The sequence below is a fragment of the Aptenodytes forsteri genome, unplaced genomic scaffold (assembly GCF_000699145.1).
Source record: "Aptenodytes forsteri isolate BGI_AS27 unplaced genomic scaffold, ASM69914v1 Scaffold236, whole genome shotgun sequence".
Lineage (NCBI taxonomy): Eukaryota > Metazoa > Chordata > Aves > Sphenisciformes > Spheniscidae > Aptenodytes > Aptenodytes forsteri.
In genome coordinates, this window is record NW_008794456.1 from 1,581,090 (window position 1) to 1,607,348 (window position 26,259).

General features: G+C 45.5%; 1 protein-coding gene across 1 annotated transcript in view; it reads right to left on the reverse strand.

Moving 5' to 3' along the window:
• Nucleotides 1-15,570, reverse strand: part of SFXN5 (sideroflexin 5) — a 92,961-nt gene extending 77,391 nt beyond the window's left edge. The window contains exons 1-2 of the mRNA XM_019474968.1: nucleotides 14,472-15,570; nucleotides 3,200-3,277 (exon numbers count right to left, since the gene is read on the reverse strand). The gene's annotated coding sequence lies outside the window, so the exon portion shown is untranslated. The remainder of the gene's footprint in view (nucleotides 1-3,199; nucleotides 3,278-14,471) is intronic.
• Between the last annotated feature and the right edge of the window lie 10,689 nt (nucleotides 15,571-26,259).

Sequence of the window (26,259 nt, forward strand, 5' to 3'; positions counted from 1 at the left end):
ACAGCAACCACAGCCCTGTTTCCATCAGATTTACTGTTAGATCTTCCTCTCCGTCTCAGAGAAGGAGAGTATTTGGCTAATCAATACGAGAAGTACCCAATGCCTGATGTCACCACAACCTTAGCATTCAATGAAACCCCATTTTCATACAGATAATCTGGGCCTTTTAGTTCTTTGGCAGAAATGGTCATCATTGGCAAAGCTGAAAAGTCAGCATTATTTTGTGACTGCAGCACAGCAGTAAACACAAGGGCAGAATGACACCATGTGAGCTCCACAACAAGAAGATGCCTCAGGGGATGGAAACAACTAATGCCAATAAAAGACTACAAAGATCACCTTTGATGCAAAGAGAAAAGCACATAAGAATATCGGCGTGTGCAATGATTAATTGCAGTTTTCAACTCCACAGCTTAAAACTGCAAAGTATTGCCCTCCTACAGGAGAAGTTTGTTTCTAAATTGGTGGCTCTGCTTGAGAAGATAAAGTTATTCACCCATTTGGCAATAATGATGCTCTTACAAGAGATAATCAACAACCACGTTTTGAAGATTTTCACCTGCTTCACTGCAACCATATGCAGGCAAGTAGATTATTCAAGTCCACTCCAGAGCACACTGGGGAGAAGAAGAGCATTCAGACAAAAGGGACTCGGGGTTTTCAGGTGTCCCTCACGGAATGTCACCATCATGGCCCAAGAGCTGGCCAGCCCATCATGCCACGCTGGGAAGCTCCCAATTAACCCAGTCAAAAGTTCCCATTCACCTTCACCCAGATGGATCGCAAGAATGCCAAATAGCATTTGATGCTTTTATTGCCCAATTTACCCCTGCTAGCTCAAATTCCCGTTTCGTCACAACCAACCAACTCCAGGAGTGACGAAGGACCTGCTGGCTTCATGGATCCTTTCTCCAGGTTAACAAGGCAGCTTCGGCTGCTTCATAACTGTGGTTGCTCCTGTCTCGCTGCAGCCCGAGCACACCGATTGTCCTCTGCTTTCAGGTCCCTTCCATCTTCACCCTTTTTAGAGGGGTTGCGGTATCCTGGGTGAACATTCAAGTCTCACAGCCTTGGTGGGATCTACCCAGGGCTTACTCACCTCTCCCTGTGGTTTGGTTTAATTAATGCAGCAAAGCATAGTTAAATACAGTAACAAGCACATGCTGCAATTGCACCCCAGGCTCCTCCTGGGAGAGCTACTTTATCCTACAGTCAGCAAAGCTACACAAACCCCTGTAACATAATTGACAGTGATCAAAGTGAACCGTGTCAGGATTTTGCTACAAAAAAATATTATTTTTTACACTGATGTGCTACCATTTCTCTAGGAAAGGCATTTTTGGCATCATTCTCTCTCTCCTCCTCCACCCCATACCTTTATTTTACACTTGAAACCCTCCAACTTGCATAACAAGGTTCACCTGCTGCGTACATCGTCATGACTGAGGGAAACAAGAAATGCGATACTTTTGTTTGCTCTCTCTCAACGCAATTGTGAATGAACTCTGGGTATACCCTAGGTTCGTCACTACGCAAACCCAAAATGTAGGTCAAAAGTCTGTGTGGTTTGCCACAGCGAATGACTTGTATTTCATCTGCCTGAAGGCAGATGGGAACTGAGTCATCTGCTGCTGCATCATTCTTTGCTTTTCTCCTTTCCTCAACCCCGGTTTCTTTTTTCTTACCATCAGATTATGGTTGAAAGAATGCAGTGACATCAAAAGACCAGGAGAGCAATGCCTCGTACCGCACATCACGCAGGGAGGGGATATTTCCCTTTTATTTTTTGGTTGAAGCCATGCCTCTTTCCCAACACAGCGCCTACCACACAAGTAGCCACTTTCAAAAGTGAATGCAAATCTCAATTTTCTTCATTTACCTGCTATACTTGTCTTTCATGAGAAGAAATTATCACAGGTGAACGGGGGAAAAAAAAAAATAAAATAAAGGGGTTATTTGACCTACAGGTTGTGGGAGAAGAGCGCACTACCATTTCCATCACTGTTTACTTGGGAGGTGCACTGGTCCTTTGGCACGGCCGCTTCTTATAGCTCCTGAAGCAGGTCTGCCAATCAATTCATGCTGTTCTTTATATTACATTAAATTACATAGGACTGAAGTCTTTTGTGCTAGATGCACAAACACGCACCGCAAAAAAGCCCCTGTGTCGGTGTTATGGTCAGGTGTCCGCACACGGACAGATAAGGAAAAGAGTTTAAGGTAACACCCACAGGAAAAAAAACAGTGATTTTTGTTGTTTCATGCTACTGATTTGGAGGTAAAAGGCTCAAAAAGCAGTCTAGCCCCTCTGCAATACTCATCTCTGCTTTCACAATTTTATGCGTTCATATAGATGAGTATCAGACAAAAGTCCAGAAAACAGGACTGACAGGTCTTGGAGAGGTCACCCAGCCCACCCCAAAGCAGAACCACGTTCTACCAAAAATGACCTTTTCCTCAGCAACTGCCTAAACCCTGCTAAGACCGTCACATCAGTGGGGTTTCCACAACCTCCTTCAGCTTCCATCCCAGCAGTAGGAACATTACCCAGCAAAAAGTACCACTACTGATGGCATCGTCTACACCGTGAGGACATCCAGGGGGTTATAGGTAGCCCAAACAACATTTATTTCAGTGAAGAAATTGCAACTATTATAACCAACAGGAACACAGTAGGAGAGGGGGTCCTGATGCATCACAGCTGCTGGTACAAGAACCTACAGGACTGACAGCAAGGTTTCCTTCAGCTAAAAAAAGAAAATGGCTTTTTTTTTTTTTTAATTGTACAAGCACCCTTTGCAATGGAAAGGGAAGCCATAGCGCTGGCCAAAGGTAATTGATAACTCTGCAAGTCAGAAACCGCAAACTTTCTACTTATTCTAAATAAAAAACTTGTATGTTTGCATTGCGAGCCCCTTGCTATCCCTTCTGCTCAGCAACGTTTACAATGCGGGAACTTCAGAACAACCCAAATTCACTATAACACGCTGGCAGTTGAGCTGCAAGGGACCAGAAGCGATACTGCAGAAGTCAGCAATCAACTGAACAGCGCCGGTATGGGATTTGACCGATAGAAACACCAAAAAAGCCCTGCAGTAGTGCATTTGACTGTAGACACAGCCTAAAACGCCACCTCATTCCCCCCTCCTTTAGACTGCAGGAAGAAGCAGAAATTTAACAAAAGGCTTTTTCCCCTTACCTCTTTGTTGGTGACTCCCGGGGGCAAAGTCCCATGCTTGTAATCCTCCAACAACTGCACAGCTTCCTTCAGACGGCTCTGCAAATAAAACAGTAGCGTGGTCTGCAACGTTGGTCCTGCATGGATTTGTTTTATTGAAGGCAATGAATTTAAGTTATACAATTTTATCGTCTTTTGTGCAAACCTTGTGATGGGTCCTTTTACCCGTATGATATAAAAAAACCCAAAAGGACGCATGGACACTTGTTTTGCTGGTTGGCACAGCCCTGCTGTCTACAGAAGTGGTATAGAGGAAGAAAGAAAAGAGAAAATACAAAAAACTCCCCCTTGCAATGCATCTAAAGAAGACACCGTAAAAACTTGAGAGGCTTCAGTGCGGTACCAGAGATTTGATAAACCTCGGAGATGAATGAGTGCTCACTTAAAGGTAGAAAATAGTTTAAGACAAAACGGATACGTTTAGGTGCAATGTAGAATACCCATCTCAGACACTGGTGACACTCCATGCCAACTCTCAGACAAGTATCTCCCAGTGATGTCAGCTGGGAAACCGCTTAGATTGAAGACCTGACTTTGCCCCCCCACGCTCTCCCAACGCGAGTACTGGGGAGGTACAGCTGAAGGGAGGAGCAAGGTAGAAGCCTGCACATATTAAGCATCACCACTAAGAACACAGTGCCCACTAAGGAGTTACAACGCAGCAAGTTTTAGCCCGATCTCGGCACAGCCACACGAAGAAGAGCAGCTCCACTGGACCTAGCGTTTAACGGCACACAAGGCAACGTACCAGCGCCGCTTTGCAACTGCGCACTGAAGTTCAAGTAGAGTTAATTTAACTGAAATACCACGACATTTTCACATACTTCAGACGGATCTCTGAGTGCCACTACGCTGAACCGCTGACCTGTGCTGCTTTTTTTACGGCGCCTGTTACACACTCATTCAAACAGGGTTTTCGCAACCTGTTATGTTCTCTCTAAAAAAACCAGTCAGTCATCAGTGCAGTTAAAGTTAGAACCCAGCTATCACTAGCGGTACAAATACAAGCATGTGTAAATAAAGATCTTCCTCACATTGTCACAAAATAGAAGAATAAATACATTTCATGTGTTCAAGGGATCACAAGAGCATTAAGCCATGCTACCAGCCTGTCAGAATCATCAATCTACTCCCAGAACAGTCATTCATATATGTAGAAATATAAAAAAAGTGTTCTGCAGTTGAAGCAGTCAAGGTTTATATATACATATAATACTTCAAGAACTATTTATATAATAATTTCAAGAAATATATATATAGTGTGTATATATATACACACACACTATATTATATAGAGTATATATATCTCTATATATGTACACTATATATTATATACCTATTTCTTGAAATAAAAAAGAACACGGGGAGAAGTAGACAGGTAGAAAGATTCTTTGGTTAGTCCAAGCTAGAGAGGAACAAGTCAGGATATAAAGAGCGGCTTCGGTGGGGTTAAATCTGCTTATCCAAGCCTGCAGAAAGCACCAGATCACCGAGTAATGGCTCCCAAATATTTGAAGCCAAACAATCAGTCAGCTAAACGTTTTCAAAAGCCTCCTGCAGGTTATCTGTCATCCAGATGAGTAACATCGACTTCGGTTTGACATTTCTGCACTAGCTCTGTTGTTTTGGCAGCTTTTCTAATATTAGTGCCAGAGGACATTTCATAAATACAGAATATTTTGTCTAAAATAACATGTAGTGTGATGGTGGCTCATCTAAAGCCCCATGGTTTCAGTGTAATCCTGTCAAGGCTCCCCATCATCACTGCAAGCTCCGCTCTCACAACCCTCCTGTAAATAAGGCGAGCGCCCCTGAGCTCATTAAGAGCTCGCGTCCATGGGATCGGTTGCAGGGAAACTACTTTTCCCTCTTTCATGCAAACATCAAAGAGTACTTTGTTGTTTCCTTGGAAGCGCCAGCAGTTACGCCAACCTGAAAGCGGCAATTAATGAATGACTATTGTCCCTAAAACATTCAACACACAGGACATATGGAATAGTGGCAATTCCTTCACTTCGCAGAGCAAGCGGGTTGGGATCGGATCCACGACCATTTTTACACTGGCTGAGCTCACATCATCAGCGCCACATTATTTCCAGCCCTGGTATTTTATATATTCTCGCACTGATTAGCAGCTACTCAGCAGAAGTGGAGAGTCTGTACAAAGACGCCAAATGAAGCTTAGCATCAGATAGGAAGGAACTCTGCAAAAACCTGTACGTTCTTGGCAAAATGTGGGCTCAGAGATGGGGCTTGTTCGTGTTGGGTGCTAATGCCGAGGTCAGTGCTACCAGCCCGAAGTTCACGGCGCTGTGTCACTACACACATGTAACAAGTGATGAATTTTTTGTTTTCTGCCCTATTTCTGGGCGTGTTGTCCTGAAATTGGCTCCCTCTTTGACCCAGTCTGTCCCATGCTCCATGCCTGACATGCCCCTGCAGAAAGAGCTGCCGGTCGTTCTCTCGCGTTTCGCTAAGCCACTTGCTCAGGACTTCCCAGAGCTGCTCTGGACTTCTCTTACTAGATGGGGCTTAGGTCCACTCACAGATTCTGGCATCACCCTCGACTGCTGGCGCGTTCATTCCCTGTCCCGAAGGGGACTAGGCTATGTTGAGAGCATGAAGGATCTCAAAAAAAGACGATCAAGGCCAAAACTGGACTGTATTTTAGTGCTAGGTGCAAGCACTTTCTTTTGTTCTTCTCTTCCCATTTATCGGGGAATCAGGAGATCAGAAAACTATATTCATCAGTTTTTACAAATTTTACAAAGAGTATCGAAGATGAAGAATGATTGAGTGTGTTCAAGAATCTCCCCCCTTCTTCAAAGGCTAAGCAATCACCCATTTCACCTAAAAAGCTGGCTGTGGAAACACTGTGCCTTACCCCCAAAAATCAGAGAATGACTTAATATAGAAAAGCTTTCATTACTGGTTCAGAAAAAACATCCACCCAACTCAAACTTTATCCAACAGTGGCCACAAGCAGGTGCACAGGGAAAAGCAAGAAGGCGGCAAGCAGGAATAACGTCTCCCCTAAGCACCTTCCCAGCCTCCCACTGCTTTCAGCCAAGGCAGATGAGGTTTCTGTGGATTTAGTCATCTTCAGTGGATTTCTCTTCCAGCTGCTTGCTTGAACCAAACTGCCATCATCCGAGAAGACATAACAGACAAGCTGTGTATAGCAACAAAAATGTGTCTTAACTCTTAGCCCCCTTTCCTTATGTGTATATATATATGTTAAATCTGTCTTAAAATTTAAACTTATATTAATGAAAAATAATACGCAAGTGATAGAGTGAATAATACATGAGTCCTTTCCTGGAAGGAGCTCGCATTCTTTAGGAGCATAAGTAAGTATGTCCTGAATACTTCAAGGGAGAAGGCCAGTCACTGGTCAAACTTCTCCACATCTATCCAATATCCCAGACAGAGAAATGAGTCCTTATTATTTCAGCCAGTCCTCTTGACATTGGACTAAAAGGAAGAGCTATGAATTAGGATGATATTTTCTGGTGATGTAGCACTGGGTGATGCGCTGTTCCTCCAGAAGGGCTGAAGATCTCCTACAGAAGAAAAGCTGACCTCAAGAAGCAGGCACATGGGATGAAATCCAACGGCGCAGACGCGTGGCCATGCTCTTCTGGACAGGCTCAAATTTCTGCAAGACCCTCAGGGCTCTGTAGCTGGAATGACCAACTACAAGAAAGACCAGTTAAGAGTGTTGGTTGATCACTGGAAAACTATGAAGCATTGCAGGCATGAGAAACAAATAGGATTTTTAGGCTGTTTCAGTCATTTCCTACCTGTGAAGAAAAGTAATCAGACAAGATCACAACAGGACTTGAGCTTCTTGAAGTTGTTCTTGATAGCTCCTTACCCTATCGGCCTCACGGTTGTTTAAAAATATCATATTAGGAAGAAGCTATTACCTAGCATGAGTATCAATAAAATATAATTGTATAATATTTTAGACAGCCCGATAATCCAGAGGTGAAAAGCCAGGCAGCTGAATGACTAATGACTGCAGATCCAGGAAAGACAACTCTTCTTGCCTCCAAAGCTAGAAAATAACCCAGGAGTGCCAGCACAACATTCTGGAGAGGCATTTGTGCTCATTATTGGTACGTGTTTTTGTCCCTGAAATTACCTACACTGTGTGTCTTGCAAATTATCTACACAGAACAGCATGTAACTCTGAATGAAAAACTGGAAGTAATAGATGAATGGGTCTGTGTTCTATTTTTTTCTCCTTCTCTTGAGGAAATCTTAGTAGTTACTATAACAACCCTGGCCAGATCCCATCTTGTTTAGTATGGTAACAAACAGAAAACAAAAAGCCCGATTTTGCTTTTAAAATTGCAGTCTTCATGAATTTCCTCTTTCAGCTCCATGGGGAGAGAGGGGAACTTTCTCAAAGAAAAGAGTCCTAGACCAACACTGCTGATGGTTCCCGAGGTTGACAAAAGAGCGGTACAGAAAGCGAACAAAAGTGTTAAAACGCAAAGACCACATTAAGCAGACGCCTTTCACATGGCTTGGAGGTGTTCAGGTAGTTTTAGCGAATGACCCACAGCCTCAAAATTTCGTTAGTGAAAGTACACGGTTGCCTTTTATCCCTTCTAGAAAAGTCAAGCACATTCTTTTAACCAGAGCCTCCAAAAAATAGGAAATAACTTTACAGCGTGCAACAGCTCCAAATGCCAACCAGCTCCACTCCCTGGCTTTTAGCAGGATACAGCATTATTATGATAGTTGATAATGTCTAAGATTACACTTCATTTCCATTTTAACAGGGAAAAAAAGAGGTCTGTCTACAAGGTTGTGCTACTGTTTCAATATTTATTGTTGCTTGATTTCTCTACTGCTATCTGTAGGAAGAAGTGTCACTTGAGTTTTTACAGCATCACTTAAAAAAAATATGCAACCACAGTTTTTACTAGTATATATCATTTCTTTCATACCCCTTTTCTCATAAAAACTAGAGCACTTCTAGTGGTGGATGATGGGGTCTCAGCTCTCACAATAGGGTGCGAGACAGACCATCTGCACCCGGAGGATGTTCTTACAAACCTAAGCCCAGAAGCAGTGCCAGGGATCTACCATGCTCAGCGATTCAGAAGCACAAGCTCCACACTTCGTGCTCCATCACAGCAGCCACGTCCACCTGGGAAACACTACCCAACAAGTCTTTGGAAAAAGGCTCAGTCGTTGCCTCATGCTGAACACGGCTGGAAAACACCCAGGTTTTGAACTACGGCTCAGTTCACTAAGCCCATGAGAGGTATGCAACGGGCTACCATTGATCCGTGCGCCTGAGTTTTATGGTTACGGCTCTGCTATTAAACAAGCCAGAGCCCGGGCATAAGCCTGCAATCAGCGTGATCTCTGGCACAGTTTTGATTCAGACCATCCAGCCCTCTGCCAAGTGATTCCCGGTCACAGTTTGGGAGTTACCATGGGCCAGGACAGCTGCCAGCAGGCACCTTTTGGAGAGGAAAAGCGCTCAGCTGCATGGCCCAAGCCACATCAGCTGGCTGCATGGCCAAAACCCACTACCCGACTCAGTCTGAATGAACCGGCTTAGATTTAACCCATAGGTTTTAGTGCAAAGAACTAATGTAACCTGTTCTGCCCTGACTCAGGCCAACAGGCATTGACTCAGAAGGCCGCTGCCTGGAGTACACTTGCAGGACTGCATCAGCAGAATGTTTCAGTCTTTGTTAGAAAGAGTTGCTGAAGGATCACATTAGGGGCTTAGTCTGGCATGCCAAAGAAAGGCGAAAGAACAAAACCAGAGATGCCAGCAGGACAGTAGCCCACATCACACCGAGCTGATGGCCACCTCCACGAATCCTTTGCTGGCACCCCGAGTCCCTCACGGCCATCACTCCAGCACCCTGGCGAGATAGAGGACAACTGCGTTGGGTCCCATAGACGACTGCACGCATGTACACGCGTCAGACACCTCCATCCAGCACATGAGCTCTTGTACTGATCTTTCACCTTGTCCTCCTTGCTCAAGGGCACGCTGTTTCTGTCTGAAAGATCTGTGCCTTGTCTTCTCTTGGATCTCAACTGATGCCTACACATGGCTTAGAGCTGCCTCCAGAAACCCATATGTGCACATACAGACCGTAATAACAGTCATTATGCCAGTAGCACTACAACATTACTGTTACAGAATCAACAGAAAAAAAGTCAAGTTTTGCATTCGAGCCTTTTAAGAAAAAATCCACCGATGGGATAGGGCACGCTGGAACAGTTTGCATCTCACTCTGCTCGTAAGGGGCTTGTATCGGGGTTTCGAGGCCGCATTAGCCCAGTGACGATCCGCTGTGTGCCTGCGAGTTTCACTGGTTTCAGGTTCAGACCAGTGATGACTTACTGGCACGTGATCCAAAGCAAGAGTCTTCTGGCCACCGGCACCACAAATTCGACGTGGGATACGGAAATCCAGCTGTGCTCTGCCATCAGCAACTCAACAGTTTCCGATTTTGTCTCACTACTCTACGGATGATACATACGGCAGACTTGACTCCAGCTGGCCCTATTGTATTGGATCTACAGTGACAGACAACAGGAGCCAGAAACTTTTTGTTCAAGTAGAGCCAGCAGATGTGACACTGAATAAACACAGACAGTCAATCTGCTGAGTAAGAAGGTATCGTTCATATAAATAACATACATCTAATCCTGCTTCCATTTTAAACCCAAATATGGGAATGCAAGATGCTCAGCACTCTGCAGATTTGTGCTTTGAACAATGAGATAAAGCAAAAGCAGATAACACGCAGCCCCTCTGAGCTCAGTTTAATTCTTATTTCACTTTTGCTTTGAATTATTATCAGATCCACAGCTTTCTCCATGAAGAGCTTCCCACAGAGCGTTAACAGTCTGTCCAGGCTAATGTCAGATGGGATAAGTTCGCCTTATCAAAATATTTGCTGGTCCCTACTGCTTCTCCCAATGGACCTTAATTACAGAGTAATTAAAAGTATTATTCCAATCATTTTAACCTCACACATTTTGAAAATAGGCATTACACCCACTGAAGGGTTTCTTATGGTCTCAGCAACAGGACTTGTTGGGCTTGACCTCTGAAATGACACATTTCCTGCTTATTGGAAAAGTTTGCAAATTTGCAGCTGCCAAAAGGTTTATTTCATTAGAAAGCCAGTAATTATATGAATTAGCACACAAGAAAACCTCCTCTTTAGAGGTTACATGCAATATTGACACAAGGTCGGTGCCTTGTTTCAGTATCACATGCACTCAGAAAGCAAGTAAAATTGGTAGGTAAGTTTGATACAGATAATTATTCTACCAGAACCCACTAAAGATAAAACCGGAGCAACTGGCTTCCAACTGCCCCTGCCAGGTGCCTCGCACAAGCACACGCTTTCTTTTTGAGAGTTCACAGACTGCAAAGTACGGCTACAACATAATCCAGTACTCAGTATGCATCCCTTGAGGATTAATGCTTAAGAACCTCTAAAAGACAAGGAAGTTTTTAATTGTGTTAAGAATTTGCTTTATTGAAAAAATAAATGAGTAAGAGAGGACTGTCACTGAGACTAATTATACTTGCTATCACTGTGCTTGGTTTCCCCCCACTCAGAGGGATCACTTCATCCTTCCTCAAAACACAGCCACCGGTAGGACGCAATGATGTAACACACAGGAATTAAAAAAAGGATGTAGAAAAAAAAAATTATTACGTTTCCCAGCATTTACCATGGGATTAACCTCCATTCTCATTAGAGATTCATTTATCTACTTTTTTTTTCCGTTTGCTAGAGAGCTCCTCCAAGACAAACAGCCATTTATTTGTTCCCCGAGAACCCCGGGCCTGAAAGATGCAGCCATCTGTCAGCGGGAAGGAGCTCTCCGCAAACGGCTGCTTTCTCATCAAACGCTGCCTAGATCTTAATTTGCCACCTAAATTATCAAATGAAACCAAACAGCCTTTAGTTACGCGTATATACAAAGTATTTCAAAGCGCAAGATCAGACACAGAGCACAGCAAGTAGGTCAATCAACAAAGCAGCTTTTGTGCTCTGAGAAGTGCTTCCCGTGGTCCCAGGTGTTGGTATCTGTTTTGCCGAGAGACTTCTCTAGGCAAAGAGAGCTCACGTAGACTTCACGAAACACATGGCAGAAGGCCTACTGAAGCACCACTACCATATAATTCAAACTCCCAAAGAAAATGGACGGAGGGCATTTCCTTCCTTGGACAGCCACCAAGCCATTCCTGGAGACCATGAAGTTCAGACCTATGCTTATTAGACCCCATAGAAGGACACGAAACCTCCCTCGTTTGCTGAGGATCAGTCTGGGGTCCAGAATTGCTTGAGGCACTCAGATCTTGACAGCCGTCTCCAGGATAAAAACGGGCCACTCAGATTTTGCTCTTTTTTCCCTAGGTCTCACCTTCTTAGAACCACCTCGTCAAAAGGTGTCTGGAACAATTAAGTTACACCAGCTAACCACTCTGTACCTCTAACCTTACCAACCTCTTCAAAAAAAACTTCTAACAATTTGAAAAGGGGACAATGGGAAGGTAGAAAAGCATGCGGCTGAGCCGCAGGAGGGATCACCTCAAAGTTCAGAGCTGGTACCCAACTCACAGGCAGCTTACTCGAGTGTCTAGACACCCTCTATATTCAATGGAGCATGACAAGCAAGAAAATTGCCCTCAAGGGCAGAAGAGATTCAGCCCTTAAAAAAGTAAGAAATTCACAGAGGAGGGAAAAAGTGAGCCCTTCAGGAACCTAAAATACCTGTTCTGGAACCAGAACTGCTCATTGCTGGAGGTAACAAAATTACAGGCAGACAGAATTACAGGTTTTGGGCACACAGTGAAACCAGACTGAGGTATAGTGCTCAATTTAAATTGTTTCATTATACTACCATAACCACAGTGTGAAAGTGCTTACCCCATCCCAAATGCAAACACAGTGCGTTCTCCTTAAACCTGTTTTGTAACTGCAGAAAGTAGAATCACTAACTCAGTCAAGTTCACTCATATCCCCCCACTTTGGAGATACACAAGGAGTAGGTTTGGTCTTGCATTACGCACAGTGGGTTACCCAGCTTAAAAAAAAAAAATAAACTACATACATACACACGCTACACACTTAAATGGAGATTCGCGAAAGGTGAGGATTATTATTAGAACATGGAAACATTCCCAAAGGAAGAGAAATTTTAGCTAAACAGAACTGGATGGATGATCTCCACCCAACAGAATTTTCCTCCAAAAAGAGGAAAACAAGCTGGGGCATAACAAAATCCACCAAAAAGATGAGCAGAGTCACCTGTTTCTTCTGTCCTACCAGAAGAAGTTCCCTTCCAAGTGACCTCAACTCAGGACCTCCTGGTGCAGCTGCCTGGAGCCCAGGACCCATGTTCATCCTCAAATATCCCGAGCACACCCTGTCCCAGACATCATGCCCCAGAGCAGCAGGCTGGAAAGCACACACTTAGGGAAACCTACCAGATACCAACTCTGCAAAGCTTTCTAGTGCAAAGTAGCCTGATGAGAGAGGGGAGTTTCAATGTCTGTCTGGATCCGTATATTTCTGAGCCTCAGTTTCCCCACTGTCTTTAGGTGTTTAATTAGCATTCTCAGCGCATGACAAAAATGGCCAAAGACAGTCTCCCTTCTCCAGCATCCCATTCCCTTTTGCATGCGAAGTATCCTCTCCTTCCCTCCAAAAATTATCATTAGGTAGTGAAGGCCCTTTGCATCCATTTATGAATTTCAGAATCAAAGTTATGAAAATACATAAAGAGAGCTCACAAACTACATACAACGGCCTCTGCATCACCACAGACGCACACTGGAGGATTCCCCACGCTGTCAAACCCACTCCTTCAATACACACTGCGTTGCACTTAACACTAAATCTCTGCTAAAGTAAGAGCAGCACCAAGCCTTTAACGTGTAGTATTGTTTTTATTCTGGCATACATGCTTACATCCTCTCTAAATAGCAGCTCTAGCATCTACAAAGTGCACTGCATCCTCAGGAAATATTGTGATTTTCATTCCCTTTTATCGTGACACGATGACGGCTAACAGTCTCTTTGGAACTGCGACGTTCTTCCGCTAGCTGGTTACCTCTCCAGGCTGAGCTCCATATCAAGGTTGGTGGCTTTTTAAAATTGATCTCAGACTTGATCTGAACCCCTGCTTTTACAAGGGAAAGTATAATCTTCAATGTGATGGTGTAAGAACAGCTGCTCTATTGTCTGTGGTTCTCCTGGGCACACATCCAAAAGGTACTCAAAATGAATGTCACGACACATCTTAGCCTTATGTTTTTTGAAAAAAGCTGGTTGATTTAGAAGGAAAAGATGATTTAAAGTTGCATAGGGTCTTTTTTCCCCCCGCCATCACAGTGTGTAAGGAACTGGACTCAGTTCACCAGTAGCTACAGCGAGCAGTTCAGCTCCCTGTGGTTTCAGAATTGTTTGCTCATGTATTTTCATCTTACGCTACTCCACCTCAAAAAAAAAAAAAATTAAAAAGAGAAAAGGGGGAAAAAAAAAAAAAAAAAAAGGAAGAGGCAGCTGCCCTTCACTGAAAGCAAAATCCTAAGCTTTCTGGCCAACAGGCAGAATTTAAGATCACCAGTAGAAATATTTCTCCTAAAGGATTCCCCACAACTATTAGCTCAATATTCTATGAAAGCAGGGAAATGCCGTAATGCTGGACAACGCTAAATGAAACATAAATGGGCCAGAAACCCAAAAGCCTGCTACAAACAGGGTAATAACTAAGGAAAAACTACAACACCTTGCTCAGAAAAGGTATTCTTGAGTGCAGTCACTGAAAAAGTGCGGTGCGAGCCCACCCAGCTCACACTGCAGCTCATGTCCTCCACAAAGCATTAATATTTGCTCTCTCACCTACTCACCTGCATTTTTTTTCTTGCAGGACCTTTCCTTCTGAGAAGGAGGCATCACTGGCAAGTTTGAAACCAGTTCAGGGTCTCACCAGTTACTAGAGGGAGATGGGAGACTGACAGGTGTGGATTCACTGATGTCTAATAAAGAGCAAGCTTCTGCTACAGATTTAACAGAGCTCAGTTGGGCAATCAATCAACTGTGAGACACAAATCCGCTGGAAACCTGGCTTCGTTACTTCTGCTGTTCACAGAAGAAATTGTTTTTAATCCAAACCTGTCTAATAAACAGTACTTTCAGAAAACAAGGCGCGTATACATTACCTCAGTAACAAAGAGAGTGCGCGGATCAATGATGTCCAAGAAGTGCCTGAATCTGCCATAAAATGAAGTCTGGAAGACAGGAAAAAAACCAAAATGTGTTCAGTTAGAAATTGCCTTTCACCTGCTGCAGAGAAAGGTTCTATTTCCTCTGCAGAACTAAGTAGCAACTAAAAAGAAATAATATAGAAGCTATCCACCGGTAATTTGTGATAGAAAGTCTGAAAGGAAAAGGTGAGGACTTGGACCCTGCTAATAGCAGCGTTGCTATGAACAGGATACCAATATAATGCTTTAATAAAGGGATACTATCGAGCTGCTAAAATATCCTTTACTTTTTCCCCCCCAAAAGACATATTGCCTGCTTAATCCTCCTTATGGGACTCCTGGGAGATGTCTCAGGCCACAAAAACCCGACGACGACGCTCCAGACCTCCCACGCCGGGCGATGCTGTTGAAGGAATTCCCACCCTGCAATGTCTTTAACACCGCCCCTATGCTGCTTGTCGTCATTCCCACTAGCACCCACCTCGCGGGCCCAGCAGCACCACAGGGTCCCTGATTTTGGGGAAGAGACTAGTGTGAAGAGATTCCTGCACCCATACACTGCTGAGGAATTATATTTTCAAATGCTCTAAAAAGAGTTTAAAGTCTCAGTAAGGGAACAAGTAGTTTTCTCCTTGATGGGAAGAATGAGAAAGGTAAAAGATGAGACTAAGTACAAACCCAGTTTTATGTCTTACATTTATTGCAGAATGGTCCAGGCACTAAACTAGGGCTGAGTTTCATTGTGCCAGTCCCTACACAAACACAGAGTAGAAGACGGACTGTGAACCTTAACGTATGTAAGAGAAACCATAACTTTATGGTTTGGGCTTGTTCTTAGTTGCACGTTTGGAAAAATCCAATCTAGATGTGCATGCATAGGGATAACGCTCTGCAAAAGCTAGTGAAGATGCCTTCATTGGGAGCAGCAAAAGTGTCTGAAGGACCAGAAAGGGATCCAGAGAACTGGGAACAGAGTCTGAAAGAAAGGGGAAGGTGTCTGCGAAATAGGCTGGAAAGATCATGGGCAGCTCCAAAGGAAAGGAGAGCAGTTTTGGCTCAGTATTTAGGAAAACAAAAAAAGAAAAAAAAAGAATTTAGGCAAGCCCAAGGCGCACCGGTCCATGAAATATTGATATATTAAGAGCACTCAGGATACATGTACATCATCACTCAAACATCAGTCCGGATTCTTTCATCTGGATGCAGATGTAGGCTGAGCGCCAGAGCTGCCTTGCTGCAGCCCAAACGCTCATCTGGACATCGGCAAGGCCAAATGGACATGGGCAGCCCGGTCCAGCGGCTGCTCTCTCTCCCGTGGCTTCTCCCCAGCAGAATTTGCAGCCCATCGCGGATGCAGAAAGGACGCTGGTCACGGACCTCCAGCTGCTCTTGAATACTGGGACTCCTTTGCCCTGGGTGCTCTCCAGCCACATGCAGGCAAATTATCTTTTTGCGTTTGCAATGCAGAAGCGTGCTATAAATAAAGGACTGGAATATGGATAAAGCAGCAAGAATGGCATTTAATCACAGCCTGGCATAATTTTATGAAACATGCTGGTTCTTCTCTGCTGAATCCATCGAGCGCAGAGAAATACCAACAATACTGCCTACTTATTCAGGCAAAAATCCCTCTCTAATGGTAGTTTCCAGCAACACTGCTGTCCACCACCTCGCGTTGCAACACCCCGTTCTCAGCTGCTTACAAAACTCTCTGCTGTTATTTTTCCATGTTCTGCACTAAAAAAAGAAAAACCCACAACTAAACAAAATAGCTTCACATAACTTCAGAAAAAAAGCCCAGTGTTTTTTAATTAGCATTGATTTAATTAACACTAATTCTGGTGCTTTCTAGCTTTTGCGAGCTTGACGTTTTGCTGCCTTACTTTTATTTTCATTATAAAGATCTCTGCAGACGCCACTGTCCTCCACATCACCACTGCCCGATGCTTGCCAGCGGTGCGGGGAGTGACATGACTAACGCACGACTCACTTGGTCCCTCCTCACGTTATCCTGAGCGCTCCCATGTACCATCGTCCCTCTCCCACTGCCCATCCTTCTGCACTTGCTCAGCGCTGAACAGCAATAAGACAATTCAGAGCAGCTCTAAGTACATGGTTTAAACATGAACAAAAGGGGGGGGGATTTTTAAATTTAAGTGGTCTCGACTTCCCCACTGCCTTCATCTTTGTGATATGCATTTGAGAAAAGCAACATTAAATAGAATTAAATAGAACATCAGTATCAGTCACCCACTTTACAAAGGTGTCAGTGACAGTACAAGGCACAAGGAAGCGGGAACGAGACCACAAGTTCATTTTAAATTTAAGTGGTCTCGACTTCCCCACTGCCTTCATCTTTGTGATATGCATTTCACGGTGAGAAAAGCAACATTAAATAGAATTAAATAGAACATCAGTATTTTACACCCACTTTACAAAGGTGTCAGTGACAGTACAAGGCACAAGGAAGCGGGAACGAGACCACAAGTTCAAACGTGCATGATGTAAATGTTATTTTAGAAGTACAGATTTAAATTTGCAAAGCTGCAGAGGCTCTCAGGAAGCTGGTCTCATAGCCCAGGGTCGTTGTTCATTTGGCTCAGCGCTTGGTCTCCTGCTCTGATCCTTGCCTGGTGCAGCCCCAGCGACGCCCAGCTAAGGATGTGTTTCAGCAGCTCAAACCCATCCCGCCGCAATCCCGTTCCCATGCCCCCTCCTCCTCTCCTGCCCTGTGCCAGCGCTGACACTCACCCGATGCTGCAACCGTCTGATCGGGGAGCTAAGAGTGCCAAAAGTCTAAGCCTTAAATGAGGGATTCGTTTTCAGGTGGTGGTGTTGCCTGAACCCGTTCCTTCTGCGGTCAGACAAGCCCCAGGGCAAGGGCCGGACCGTTCGAGCAGGGTCAGGACAACAGCCCTCACTCAGGCTCCCATGACACTGCACGGTAAGGTCCAGAGCAAAAAACATAAAGATAAAAAAGCTGTTTATACCATGCAGAGCTGCTGACCATTCCTTCAAATGCTTATGGCCAACGTCCATATCTTTAAGTACGCATACGCACAAAACCAACCAGAAATGCTGCAACCCAGTAAGGGAAGAAGTGCTTTTCCAGCCTCATGAAACTTAAAAGATCTGTACAAAAAAGTCTTGGGGCTTTCTGAAATCTTTCTTCAAGAAGCAAAATTGCTTTATCCTCCTAGCCTTCTTCCTGGGGGGGAAAAAAAAGTCTGAATATACAGGCTAGGCACAAAACCAAGAAAATTAACACGGACAAGTAGCAGACACTCTGCTATGGACTTGCTAGGAGATGATGGCCAAAGCGTCCTTTCCTCAGATACCATAAGGCACTTCATGGTGCAAGGTCACCCAGGGCCAACTGCTTGTCTGCCGGCAGACAGGACTATTTCAGTGCTTGCTTCTTTCATCTCCACTTTTAAAAAAAGAAATAAATTACCCTCTTGCTACCGCTACTTCAAAGAAAGGACAATGGGAAGGCAGATGTACTTCTTCCCTAAGCTGAAACACAAGGCAGAAGCCAGTTCTCAGGAACGTCTCTGACCATCAGGGATGCACAAAGAGACCAGGCGGGGAGCCTGGAGCTCGAGTCCATCCTCCCTCCCCTAAGGCAGGCAACAAGACCCAACTCATCGGCCGTGGTTTCCGCTTTCTTTCTGCATTACCATGAGCTCTCTAAAATGCAATTACATAAACATGCTTTTCCTTGTTGCTTTTACCATGAGCCTCTTGGAAGTGAAAACCACTCTTAAGTCTCCCATGAAGGGGATTCTGGTGCTCAGCCACCACCCAACCTTCCCAGCAGAAGGGCTATTGTCGCCCTGAAGCTCAATCTCCGTCACGGCGATTGACGCCAAACTCTGCCTGCTCTCTTTCCCAGATCCCAAGAAACGGGATGAGCTGCAATCCCATGACAGCGAGTTATCCTTTAACGCATCCTGATCAGCTCTGCACGCTCACAGGTCGGCTCAACGACATCCCTCATCACCACCACGGGACAGCACAGCAGAAGACAAGCCATTAACAAACTTCTCGCTCTGCTGCCTCTAGTCCAAGTTTCTTCAAACAAGGCAACTGCATTAAACCTCATTCACTCCCACGTCCAGGCCAAGATTTAAAGAGAGCAGCTTTGTTAATCAAGCATCTGGGGAAAAAAAAAAACCAAACCCAAAACCACATTCTAATTGGTAAAAAAGCACTTTCCCCATCCCGCTTCTCCCCCTCACGCTTCTCCCCCTCATGCACACACAAGCTGGGCTCGCACAATCAAAAAACCTAGGGGGAAAAGAAGCAAATAAAGCTCAGCCTTGGACAGGGGAGAGCAACATCAAAGCGAGATGAGTGGCAGGGTGGGACGGGTGGAAGTCCCCAGTTCGACATCTGAAACATCTTGAAGTCAATTCATGGCGCCATACCTTGTTTCATGAAAAAACCAGCCCAAAAAAGTAGAGGAGTATGAGTTTGAACAAGTTTTGTGGGTGTGGGTTTTTTTTTTTTTAATTCTGATGAATAAGAACCTCATTTTTCCACAACAAAAGCTCTTTCTGTGGTCTGAGAACCACATAAAATGGAACCAAATTCAAACCCAGAGCAAAGCTGTCTTTTTGAGGCTGCATCTAAAAACATCACCACTGCGTATTTCACTGCTCAGCCCTCCTAAGCAGCAGTGTATTTACCACGACTGTACAGCCCCTGAGCAAAAAATATCTGTTGTTTTTACTGCCATCCAGCCATGGGACTTTGTGTTTTTCCTTTTCAGATGACTATGGAAAGCTGCTTCACTGCTAGACGTTGCTGGTTGCCTTTCCATCATCCAGGTCAGTTCCTGCTTCCCGGGTTTAGTCTCCTGACTAGAAGCCATCAGAATTTTTTTAACTAAAGACTGGTATTTGTTTTCATAGAGCTGCATGCAAAACAAAAGCAAAAAACCCCCAAATCCTAATCATTCGGAAATTTAGGGGCAAATTAAATCAGATCCAACTGTTGCACCTCAACTGCAACTCAAGACGCTTGCGTGAACATAACCGCAAAACTGAACTCACAGAACAGATGAGGAATTTGCTCTCCAGTCCCGATTCAAACACTTTCCTGCAAATACCAAGTTTCTACAGGATAAGTAGGAAATCAATAGCCAAAATACAACAGACTGTTTTGCAGACTGACCACAGACAAGAAGCCTTCAAAAAAGGCTTCTTCGGCTCTAGCGAACTAAAAAAAAAATTGGTTCCCCCAGTGGGGCTACGAGGACTCAACCCAGAGACCCCCTGAACACCTTTACTTTCATTTACTCACTGACATTTTACACCCCTCGCTTGCAGCCGGGCTTCACTGAGCACTGCAGCGCTTTGTGTGATGGGAGCATCATGTTCAACTGTGAATAAAAGCGATGAGAAATAAGTATATAAGAACATAACAAAATTCTTTCAGCTTAAGATACGTTCAACTCCCAAATTCTTTTCCAACACCAAATGAATCCATTGCACATTACTGGTTGCCTTTGAGCACTCCAAAGCACCAGGTAAAGCCAAATGATCGGGCAGGCACTGACCCGATCTTCTCAATTTTCTTAGAGGACCTTTTGGCTCTGCTAAGAGGAATGGAGAAGCCCCTATGAAGAAGCTAATTGAAAACCGCTGGAAGAAATAAATTCAGAAACATGTTACAGAGACATTTGCCTCGTTCTTTTCTCTTTATTATTAAAAAAAAAAAAAAATATTCAAAATCTGGTGTTAATCTAGATCAGACCAGATGCTGCCATGCCGTCTTGGGGTTTCTACAACAAAGAGATGCCCCACTGAAAACCTCGGGAAAACAAGAGGCTGACCTCAGGTGAAGCACAATATTGCAGTTTCTAGTTTTTATACTTTTCTTCTGTAACTGCTTGAAGTTCTGCCACTGCTAACAAGCGTTTACTTTCCTGGGTTATGGCCACTCTCTCTTTAAGCTCTGTTAGTTAAAGGGCTTTAGGATAAACAAAGCACCCAGTGCTCTTGTACGCAACAGAATTCTCTCAGCAAAGCGCTGCTACAACAAACTCCTGGGGTGCAGGACAAGCGGGGAAAGGCCAGGCATTGCGGCAAGTACTTGCCCACGGTCCATATTGTAAATCCTTATACTTAGGGAACCACTTTCTGCAGGTCCTCACGATGGAGCATCCTGTTATTCCTGCAACTCAGACGGCCGAGGCACTGCTCAGCCCTTCTCCCACCAACTACTGCCTTGTCCCAGGCTCTGGCAAACACAGGCTCATTCGTTAATTCCTTATTACAAATTCTAAGAAGAGGGAATTTGATCTTATTTGCCTTTTAGATGCCATTTCAGCGCTAAAACAGTGTTATTCATTGTTCCAGCGTGTCTTCTTTTACTGTACATCATACATGAACTGCTTTTTTTCCCCATACCTCCTTCTGACCCTTTCTCCTCCATCCTTTCTCCATCACTCCATGCCCACTATCATCTAACAGGGGGAAACCAAGGTATTTCCACCTCCCTCCAAGGTCCGAACTGGACACACCAACTCTGCATCCAGCCAGCAAACCAACGGTTGTTCGGACAAGCGAACGGGATGAGAGGATCAAGCCCCGGGGCACAGGAACAGCCAGGCGCTGTTCAGTGCACCAGCACAGCAGCAGCCCTACGGCACGCTCCGGTCAACCAAACCCAGATTTAAGCGAGAATTCAGGATGGTTCCTTTTTAACAGGATCATTTCCAGCTCTGGCCATCATACTCATACAAGGGATGGAGCTTGCAAGAAGCCCAGAAGTTTGACCTTCAGCTCCCAAATATCCACCCGTGGTCTTTTTCGCCATTTTATTCCTGTAACATCTGTTGTAGTAAACAGTTATCCGGAAGAAAACTGAATAACACAAATTTCCTGTGATTAATCGCAGCTATTTTGGGACCACTTCTCACCAGCCTGCAAGCAAGATGAAGTTCTGCAAAGCGGCTGGGAATACTAATTCCCTTACACGGCACAGCATTTCACAGCGAGCACAGGAGTACGTTACAGCTCCAGCTCATTTAAGTGGCTGTGCTGTGGGCTATGCAAGATCCAGCTGACTCCGAGATAAGAACTAGAAGGAAAGCTCTCCTTGCAGGCTCAAGAAATTTGGAGAAGGGCAGCGAGAGACAGGTAAGTGACCATTAGCAAGCACTTGTTTATCACCTTAAAGAGGGCGAGTATTCCTCGAAAGTGTATGCTGGGCAGCCCTGGGAAGAACAGCAGATATGCACAACTTTACCAATTTAATTACAGTGTGATTTTAAAAAGAATTTAATTAAGCCAGAGCAAAAGGCATGCAGACTTGGGGTTGGTTGTTTTTTTTAGCTAAAAATCAGGCTTACGTCAGCTTTAAATTAATTAGGAAGAGATTTAAGTTAAACCAAACAAAATTAAGAAATTCAAGCCATTGAGCAATGGGACTCTGGCAAGGTGCGGCCGGACAGCAGAGCTGTGTAATTGCACGCACGCTTGCGGTCCACCCCAATTACAAGTTTAGGCCCTTCGATATTTTCAATTTGACTTTACAATATTAAAGGGCCAAGAGCGTGCATAGGAATAGCTCCTGCATCTCGGTAACTTTGGTTACCTGCAGTGACAGATCTGCTCATGAACACAGATGGGACATGACATGGAAACCTTTCACGGGCATTCCGTGGAACAGTAGGGGTTTACATCTTGTAGCACAAGACGCAAACAAACAAACAAACTCCTTGTTTAAAATCCAGTCCTGGCTGACAGAGATGTAAAAAAGCCAACGGATGGCTTTTTTGGCAGGTTCTGTGAAGTTAACAGATAAAACATCAAACCCAAAGGTGTCTGCATTTCCTCTTCTCCTCTGCAATTCATCTTTAAGCATGTGTTTGCAGGACCCAATAGACTGCATAGGATAAACAGGGTCAGCCCATCTTCAGGGCTGAGAAAGCCACGTTTGGCGACGGCAAACACCATTTAGCATATGCCAACCTCATCTCAAGCAGCTGGTACACGCTGGGCTGGACCTGCACATACACACGAGTTAAAGCAGTCGCAAACCAACCTTAAACATCCTTCCGCAGCCTTTTAAGAAAATCCCTTCTCCATAATGATGACCCTTTAGGAGAGAGGAGTTTCCTTCACTTTTTTAAGTGGAAAATAACATTACACTGAGCAGTATGAGTAGAAACTTCCGTGTTAACTTTACGCTGTTACGATATAGCTCTGGTTCCTCCCGCTGCCTGCACCAGGGCTTTCAGCAGTGACAGTATGCAAGCAGCAAGCCATTAAGCTCCTGAGAGGCGTATCTAATCAACAGCAGCTTTATCTGTGTGTTACTGCAAGGGTTATCTTGGACATAGGAGGCACGTGGTTGTGCTAAGGGGTGTAATAAACCCTGGTTGTGCTTTCAACTTACCAGATTAAAGTATAGGAAGAGCAGGAAATAATGATTTTTAGCACTAATGCCCTTATAAGACATTTCTGAGATAAGCATGTGTTGAGTTCCAACACTTAAAATATCTGCAAGGTCAAGCTCTGACAACAGCACATCTCTAACGATGCTGTTAATATCCCAGTCATAGAAATGGCATGTTCGGCCAACAGAATAAAACATCCTAAGCACGTCATGTACTCCATGACCGTACGTACACGCTGAGCTGTTCAAGGGATAAAAGATGTTTATGGTCCTGGTTTGGGTTTATTCCCTTCTCCTTCCCCTGAAGGATCTAAGATCTGTGACTTTTTTTTTTTTTTTACTATTTCCTACTTAGCAAAGAGGACAAGGCACGCTCATGAGTTCTGCTTGTTGAGATGACCACCCTCAACTTCAGCTGTGAAGGAAGTCAGCTCACTTCTGGTTCGGCTTCCCCCATGCTCGCAGTCCTCCTGCACTAGCTGAGACAACCTCGTGTTACTTTTTAGAGGGCTGGCCCCAATAAAACCACCACAGTTTAACCGGTGCTATCTTCCTCCAGCAGCTAACACCCTTGGTTAGCAAACAACCACACCTTATTTAGACCCTTGCTGGAAAGGTTTCCTCAGCTCTTCTGATAGGGGAAAAAAAAAAAAGCGCATTTATTTTGCCCAGGGTAAATGCCTGGGATACAGGCAAAGACTCCAGAGCATTGGGAACACGCATTTAGCGCTTTGGCTCTAAAAGAGGGAGCACTTAGCAAATCCTTTTTTAAAAAAAAAAAAGAAAAAACAGGAGTATGGCTATCAAATTAGAACTACTCATCAGAAAATTAAATCCTTATCACACATGCTCAAGCCTAATGTCCTCATTTCTTCTTTTACCTAAAAATAGCCTGCTTCCATTGGGAGGCAGAGGCTCCTTCCGGCAAAGAAACAACAACAACAAAAAAAAAGGTGACTCGACAAAATGCCACTTGCCCGAAGATCAAGAAAAACAAGTGAACTTCAAAAACAAGGGATGGGAAAAGGGGAATTTAATAACCTCCAGAGGTGGTGCTGGGGATGGACGTCTCCCGCCTGCTGTCCTAAATTCTGCTCGGCCGCTTTCCGGGTGCTCTGGGTCACGGTGGGGGAAGGAAACCACCGTGTCTCCTCTGAACCAAATCCCCAGGCAGCCGAGTTTGCTCTCCAAGGTTTTTGTTCCTAACACACAACTTTTCCTTGTTTTCCCCCACAGGGACAAAGATGCTTAGCACAGCTCCCTGCACCTCTCCCAGCCCCAGTTTTAGTCAAATCTCCGCTTAAATAGCCCCAGACCCGCTCCCAGACAGCGTTTCAGAGGAAAAGTAAATGCTGTCATCACACGGGGCTACGTCTAGAATTTAAACAACCACCCGAAGCGTCACTAATCCTTTCCAAAACAAGTAAGGCATCTTTTGTCAGCTGGACCACTAAAGCTGAGATCTTATAAACAGATAAAACCCTGCAAGAGGCCACCGAAAGAATGCGAAAGGCAGAGAGCTGCGGGGGAAACGCACTGAACAGCTGATAGAAAAGGATCGTGGCGTTTAAGGTGCACCGATCCCTCGGGCTCACGTAGGCGTTCTTCCCCAGCACCGGAGACTGCCTGACTCAGAGATGAAGGACCTCAGCTCTGCCAGGTCGTGTGATGGGAGCAGGCACGTGGCTGCAGCACTGATGGGGCAGGCTGCCACGTCCCAGCCCAAGCAGAGCCGACCGGGCACTCTAAGCCCCGGCAACACTCGAGCCTCTCTTACTCTGCGACCCCACAACACTGCCAGATCCCAAACTGGGCTGTCCAGCCGCGCTTCATACGTGGGCAGACAGAGCAGGAGAAAACAGGGGAGTGCGGAGCAAGATCTGGCAGGACACCAGCACCACGACCCATTCCACAGCTCTCACCAGAGCTCCACGCTGCTTTGCAGAAAATTTTACATGAAAGGAATAAAACCACTATAGAAGAGAAGGGGAATGATTTCCAGTGCTCGGTGTGGCCCTCTGGCAAAGCACCCCTGAAGCATCTGGTCCCAAGGGCGCTTTCTCTGATGAGCGACCCTCACCCCGGATCCAGGCCGCAGTATAAACGCAGCCGGCTCATCTCCCAGGAGTGGCAGCGCGGAGAGAGGACTTCTCCGCTCAAACGCGCACGCAATCATTAACATCCTGCCATACCCCTTGAAACATTTTCTAAATGTTGCTACAAGTGACAGTCACTCCTTAATGAACAGAACGCACCGATTCTGTGCCTGACTCGCTGCCAAGTGTGCCTCGAATCATCTGTGGTGTCTAGAAGGGAGTAGCGTCTCCTCCTCCTCTCCTTATTAAAAAGCTCTGTCTCCCCAGCCTGAGCATCCCTCGGCTCACGCAGCCGAGCAGGCTCCCGGCAGGGGGAAGTCACCCCTTCCTTGCTGCGGCGGATCTCTTGCTCCGAGGAGGTCCCCCCATGACATCCCATACAGGGATAACGTGGTGGAGGAAGAGGCACATAGATCCACCACCTGAGAGCTGGCCCCCCCATGGGAAATCGGCAACTGGACTTCTCAGCAACCCAAACAGGTGGCCTCGGTCACGCCAAGCTCTGCGACCTGCAATTAGCAAGTCAGATGGCTGGCAAATAGCGGTCCCGTACAGATTTCGTGTGGATAGTGGGAAGAGAGTCTCCTTGGAGATTGCCCCAAGAGTGGGGGGGACGACACACACCTATTAATGAGCAGACTCCTGCTACTCATTCTTGATTTGGTAATTGCAATGGCTCATTCCTTTCCAGAGGTGTCTTACCCAGCTCCAGAGCAACTGAAGGAGGTTTTATGAACTTTGTCAGCCGTATCAGAAGTCTGACACGGCTCTACAAGAACTAAGAGTGGTCTTTGCCAGCCGTGCCGTAGCGGGGACCCTGCGGAGTGCTTGTGAACAGAGGCTGTGGAAGGTGGCGGTGGGGACAAGCTGCTGACCCCTGCACCAGCTCTCCTCACCTGGGGACAGCTGCTGTGGGCCTCAGGCCTTCCTCGCCATTCCCCAGACATCGGGTACCGAGGACGGGCCGGCTCTGCCGCGCAGGTGCGGCTTCCTCACCTCACGCGTCGTCCCAAGCCACGTTTCCTCAGCGGCCACCTCGGACACCCCACACGACGCCATTTTGCGAGCGTCGAGCCCCAGCCCAGCCCAGCCCAGCCAGCACCCCGACCCCGCGGAGGCGGCCGAGCGGCCACACGAACCCGCTGCATGGACAGTCCATTGTGAGGCGGCCGAAGCGCCCTCCCGGGAGCGGCCCTGGCTCCCACTCCCACCCCGTCCTCCCCACCGCCCCACGCCCC